Source organism: Leopardus geoffroyi, chromosome D4, assembly GCF_018350155.1.
Source record: "Leopardus geoffroyi isolate Oge1 chromosome D4, O.geoffroyi_Oge1_pat1.0, whole genome shotgun sequence".
NCBI lineage: Eukaryota > Metazoa > Chordata > Mammalia > Carnivora > Felidae > Leopardus > Leopardus geoffroyi.
In genome coordinates, this window is record NC_059342.1 from 40,716,176 (window position 1) to 40,722,472 (window position 6,297).

At 44.3% G+C, this 6,297-nt stretch overlaps 1 long non-coding RNA gene across 1 annotated transcript in view; it reads left to right on the top strand.

Moving 5' to 3' along the window:
* Nucleotides 1-4,857, top strand: part of LOC123593179 — a 28,201-nt gene extending 23,344 nt beyond the window's left edge. The window contains exon 5 of the long non-coding RNA XR_006710170.1: nt 4,253-4,857. This is a non-coding gene — a long non-coding RNA (uncharacterized LOC123593179). The remainder of the gene's footprint in view (nt 1-4,252) is intronic.
* The last annotated feature ends 1,440 nt before the right edge of the window (nt 4,858-6,297 follow it).

Below are 6,297 nucleotides of genomic sequence, written 5' to 3' on the forward strand. Positions count from 1 at the left end.
TCTCTAATCTGAGACATCTTTAAGATATAGTGCTCAGTAAAAAAAAGAGTAGCAACATTTAGAACAATACTGTCTGTCTTTTTTTTTTTAACTGGGGTAAAAAAAAGAATATACACTTGTATTCACATTTATATGAAAAGGCTATACACATAATAGACATCGGATAAAAATGGTTACTATTGAGTACGGGGACAGTAGAAGGGGAGAGAGCGACACTTTTCGTTAAACACAAGTTTTTCAGGTTTTTTGACAGATACCTATTAAAAACGTGAGTAATTTTGCAAAGAATATGTTGCAGGGAAACACTGAAGTTGGATACAGAGCTCAGAAGACTTTTTTTTTAACTGCTCCATGAGTCAGAAACTTTCTAGCAAAAGAAAATCAGAAGAGAATATTTTGTTTCACCTCCCTCTTATGTGGGTAGTGATACTCTAAGAGCAATGACATAATATGAGAATAGGTGTGTGCAAAAACACAAACATGAGTGGAGACTTATGGCTGATGAGAGAGCAAAACATTGTTGGCAGAGAAGCCTTCCATCTAGATTTGGAAGCAGAATTTCGATTCCTTCTTATGTGGGTGTATTCATTCAATGTACACAACATTTCTTCTGCCTTATTCCTGAAAGGATGTGAAGGCTTTTCATTTAAAACCCTGGGAAAATAAAAACAAATATTATTGTGTATCCTAAAGTCATCTTCCAATTAAATAATCCACTGAAATTTTAGTTTTTTTTTAATGTTTATTTTTGAGAGAGAGAGACAGAGAGACAGAGTGAGGAGAGGGAGGGGCAGAGAGAGAGGGAGACACAGAATGTGAAGCAGGCTCCAGGCTCTGAGCTGTCAGCACAGAGCCCGACGTGGGGCTCGAACTCACAAACTGTAAGATCATGACCTGAGCCGAAGTCGGCCGCTTAACCAACTGAGCCACCCAGGCGCCCCAATCTACTGAAATTTTGAGCTTTAGAAGACTCGTGGAGAGTGTAGGATACAAGGTGGAAAAGTCTCGATTTACTCCAGGCAATGGGCCAGTGAATGTCACCAGATGGGCTTTTTATATGTTTTTTCCATCCTTTCGAGCCTCAGTGCCCTCCTCTTCAAAAGGAGAACAAAAACCCCTCTTAGCCATTTCATGCCATCTGATTATTATAAAATTCATTCAGACGCTCAACTGAAAGAAGATGAAATTATGTAAACTCAGTGTCTTTCAAATTAGAATGTCCCCTAACATTTAGCGTTACCTGAGAGTTCAGTCCTAAGTTTAGAGAGAGTTCGGTCCTGGTTTCAAAAATTTTGCTTTCAGTTCATTAAGGATGACCAGATTTGGGGGGATTGGGTCATTCTACCAAAACTCAAGAGAATCTTGGTTGTTGTAGACAGCTGTTGTTTTTGTCTGCCCATTATTGCCTCCCTTTCTTTGGGAAATTATTCTTCTCCAGTCCACTTGCCAACTCAGATTTGGATTCTGCTGGAACTGTCAACTACAGTATCTAATATGTGGCCACAGGGTAGCGTACATCTGGCCAAACATAACAGGTCATTCCTCTAGCCCCAGTTATTGTTTCAAAGGAACGGGGGCACTGTGGTTGGTGGGCATGTGTTCCAAGCTGGATGAATCATCCTCCTGGGTGGTTGTTTTGGAGCTAGGTCAGAGGGAACCTTGCCTCTCAGATCACAAAAGCTGGAAAGATATAAATATGGCAGACAGCAGCCATATAAACTATATGTGAATATTATAAATGTTTATTTATTTATTTATTTATTTATTTATTTGAGAGAGAAAGTGTGAGCAGGGGAGGGGCAAGGAGAGTGGGAGACAGAGGATCCAAAGCAGGCTCTGCACTGACAGCAGAGAGCCCCACACTGGGCTCGAACCCACAAGCCACGAGATCGTGACCTGAGCTAACGTCAGATGCTCAACCCACTGAGCCACCAGGAGCCCTGTGAATATTGTAAAATTTGGAAAGCTACTCGATGCATTTTTAAAGTCATTTGGGTTGTTACCATTATGTATGATTAAAAAATTTTTAGTGCTGGGGTGCCTGGGTGGCACAGTCAGTTAAGGGTCCAACTCTTGATCTGGGCTCAGATCATGATCTCCCGGTTTGTGAGTTCGAGCCCCAAATCAGGCTCTGTGCTGATGGCATGGAGCCTGCTTGGGATTCTATCTCCCCTTCTCTCTGACCCTCCCCCACTTGTGTGTACTCTCTCTCTCAAAGTACATAAACTTAAAAAAAGTTATTTTTTTAAATTTTTAGTGCTATGATTTTGCTTTTCAATTTAAAAAAAAGAAAAAAACTTCATGGGGATGTATAAAAATATCAAACCACTATGATGTACACCTGAAACCAATAGGATATTGATGTCAATTTTACTTCAATTAAATACACACACACACACACACACACACAAGATAACAAACAGGCCAATTACACATTTGAGGTAGTAAAGTATACAGGACAACTTAGAGAATTTGGTACAGATTGGAGTGGGAAAGCCTTCATAGAAATAAAGAATTTTAGTTGTACCTTAAATGCATGAACAGAGGAAAATGGCGACCACATTTTGTGCAGAAAAGAGAGCTAGTAAGAAGACTGACCTGACAAGAGGAAGGAGCGGGTGTCAGTAGAAGTGCAGTGGGCCAAAAAACATGACTCGTATGTGAGAGTCTCAAGACTAAGGGAGGAGCAGGGCCAGCCCGGAGTTGAGGTAAGGGGGAGTACATAAGGAGCCCCCTCCAGCCTGAGGAGTAGAGGAGGCGGCAGGAGCAGGCCTGGCGTGAGGTGCCTACCCCGGACTCACGTGCACTAGACATAATTACATTCCTAACTGCCTTGTGTCTATGGAAACGAACTCCGTGTATGCCCCTACACCCCACCTCCCCCCAGCAGCCCATCACCATGGCCTCAGCTGGTTAGAACAGAAATGGAGGTAGGACAGGGTCATCTGAATGCCCACCAATGGCCTAGCATGGCCTGGTGCTCAGGGTTTTTCCCACACAGGGAGAATTGGGCCAATCCTCTCCTCTTTCTCAACGTTTATTTATTTTTGGGACAGAGAGAGACAGAGCATGAACGGGGGAGGGGCAGAGAGAGAGGGAGACACAGAATCGGAAACAGGCTCCAGGCTCTGAGCCGTCAGCCCAGAGTCCGACGCGGGGCTCGAACTCACGGACCGCGAGATCGTGACCTGGCTGAAGTCGGACGCTTAACCGACTGTGCCACCCAGGCGCCCCTCTCCTCTTTCTTTCTGCCTCTGGCATTTGCTTTCCCTCTCTCTGGAGAGCCAGGGAAAAGTTTCTTACAGCTGCAGGGGCTGATGTGAAAGATTATGAAGTAGGCTGTAGGCCAGGCATAGTTCTCCAGAAAAAATAAGAGTTAACTTTGAATTTCCAATCAACAATAACAACAACCATTTTTTTTTTTTTACTATGAGTATGTGCCAGGTAGTGCACGAGACATACTTACACTAAAACATCATTTGTTCATTATTTATTTATAGCCGGAGGTCAAATGTAACTGACCTAGCTACATTTCTAGCTTTGTAACATTTCTAGTTACATGTTCTAGCTTTGTCACTTGCTAAATCTGGCAATCCTGTCAGGTATCCTTTACCAGCATGTGAGTGTGGAGTCTATGGAGTGTTAAAAACCAAAATTCAACTAAGTAAATTTAAAGATCTATTTGGCTTTTATTAGACAATGTATGAATAGGGCAGAAGGGCGATCCAAAGAGTTGTACAGAACGGAAGGCTTTAGTAGGAAGAAGGGTGAAGCAAGGAAGTTATTTAGCAAAAGTTGGAGCGCCTGGGTGGCTCAGTCGGTTAAGAGTCCGGTCACGATCTCACAGTTTGGGAGTTTAAGCCCCGTGTGGGCTCTGTGCTGACAGCTCAGAGCCCGGAGCCGGCTTCCGATTCTGTGTCTCCCTCGCTCTCTGCCCCTCCCCTGCTCAAGCGGGGGAGACCTCTCTCTCAAAAATAATAAGATAAACCTAAAAAAAAAAGTGATCAGCAAAAGAAAAGAAAGGATTGTTTCAGGCAAGATAACCTTCCCTTACTGGGATGGGCAGAGGGGTCTTGATGAAGAAGACCCCTGTGACAGATTACCTCATTGCTACTGATCAGAAAATTCCTGACGGACCAGTTAAGTCTACATTTCTGGGGGAGGTTAAAACTACCATTAGATTAGGCATTCGGCCCGGATTCACTGACTTGGGGCCTTAGCCATTTGATGCCCACGGTTTTCTTTTTAACAGGAGCAAAGCAGTGCGGATCTCTCTTTCTGCCCTAAGGAGACTCTACCTCGATGCTGCTGGTGTGTGTCTTGTCCTCTCCCTGCTGGAGCCCCGCTAAGTCATGGAGAACACTTACTGTTCCTGCCTGGGAATCCCAGCTGCCCAGTCTTCCCTGACCGGACACCCGATGTACTATAAGGGGGCCATAGGGTTTCATCTCCATGGAGTCAGGCTGTAACTGTGCCGGACTTTATCCTCTTACACCCCAGGGAAAGCCTCCCAGACTAGGCCTTCAAAAGGAGGGAGTCTGATATAAATGCCCCCTCTCTCTGTCCTTCTTCAACCTCTCTCTAGCTAATGTAGTCTGTCTTTGAAGCCCCCAGTTGGGTGCCCCCATGCCCACCCATCCCTCAGGAAAACCCTGCCCTCCCCGTAGGAGGACGTTCCTCCCCTCGGACTTTTGTAGGGACTTGCAAACTTGAGCACCCGAGAGGCTGTGCTTTGCTTAGTCGCAGCTGACCCTGGGAGGGCAAGGATCATCCCCAGTGTTTGATGTCTTTGGCATCCTTAGAAATGTCCCTAAAAAGCAATGCACACCTCTCTAAGGTGTGAAACAGGGTGCTGTCGAAAAAAACCACCAGATGCCCAACAGAAGCAAGGCAAGATTTTATCCACGGCCTGGCCAAACCTGATATCCCGATCTTAAGGAGAAAAGTGCCGAGAATGGCCCCAAACAAAGGTAGCAGTGAGCTTATATGGATTTTAGCAAGTCAGAATACGTCATTATTTAGTTAACCAATTACAATTTACAACATTTCATGGTAGCCAATTATACTGTGACACACTCGTTAGTTTTGGTGGGAACCTATCAATTTAAAGTTCTTTGTCCTAAGAGGGTTTAAAGTGACCAATCATAGTTAGACACCTAAGATACCATGGGGCAGTGAGTTCGTGACTTTTTACATGTTGGTCTTGCCTAGGCCAGATCTGGGTAGAGGGGGTGGGGGAGCGTTTTGCCACCTAAGTTATCCATTTAGCAAGCAGGCGAAGTTACAGAAGCGAGATAGGGTGGTTAGTAATATTCGATAACCCTAATAGGGAACTACATAAGCTTTTATCTCATTATTCGTGAAAGGTGAGTTTAAGCCAAACTTACATACAATAAGCTTTCTGATATCTTATAAGTTGACCTATTACAAGGTGAGCAGTTTGTTTTCAACTACAATCACATACAAGGGAAGGATTATTCTTCCTGGAAATGGTACATATTTGACAAGTTGCAAAAGAGTAATTGTGTTGAGAAAGAGTAGCTTGGGGCACCTGGGTGGCTCAGTCGGTTGAGTGGCCGACTTCGGCTCAGGTCACGATCTCATGGTCCATGAGTTCGAGCCCCGCATCGGGCTCTGGGCTGATGGCTCAGAGCCTGGAGCCTGTTTCCGATTCTGTGTCTCCCTCTCTCTGACCCTCCCCCGTTCATGCTCTGTCTCTCTCTGTCTCAAAAAATAAATAAACGTTAAAAAAAATTAAAAAAAAAAAAAAAAAAAAAAAAGAATAGCTTCTGTCCTTTAGATCTAGCTCACATGACCAGAGGTGTAGATGGCTCTCTTTCCCATCTTCAGGGGTGGTGCCAGCTCTGCTTAGATCTTTCTTTATTATACACCTCCTCCTCCTAGACTAGCTAGAAGGTGAAAGTTTTCCCAACCATTTAGCAGTCTACAGAGGGAGGAGGTGAGAACTACGTGACAGAGAGGAGAGGAATGGAGGGGAGATGCACAGTGACAGTCAAAATGCCACAAGAGAAAATGTAGCTTTGATTCCTGGTATCAGATCCTATGTTTTGGACTTCCATAAAACCTCTACATATATATTTTTTTTAATGTTCTTTTATTTATTTTTTTTTAACGTTTATTTATTTTTGAGACAGAGAGAGACAGAGCATAAACGGGGGAGGGTCAGAGAGAGAGGGAGACACAGAATCTGAAACAGGCTCCAGGCTCTGAGCCATCAGCACAGAGCCTGACGCGGGGCTTGAACTCACGATCCGCGAGATCATGACCTGAGCTGAA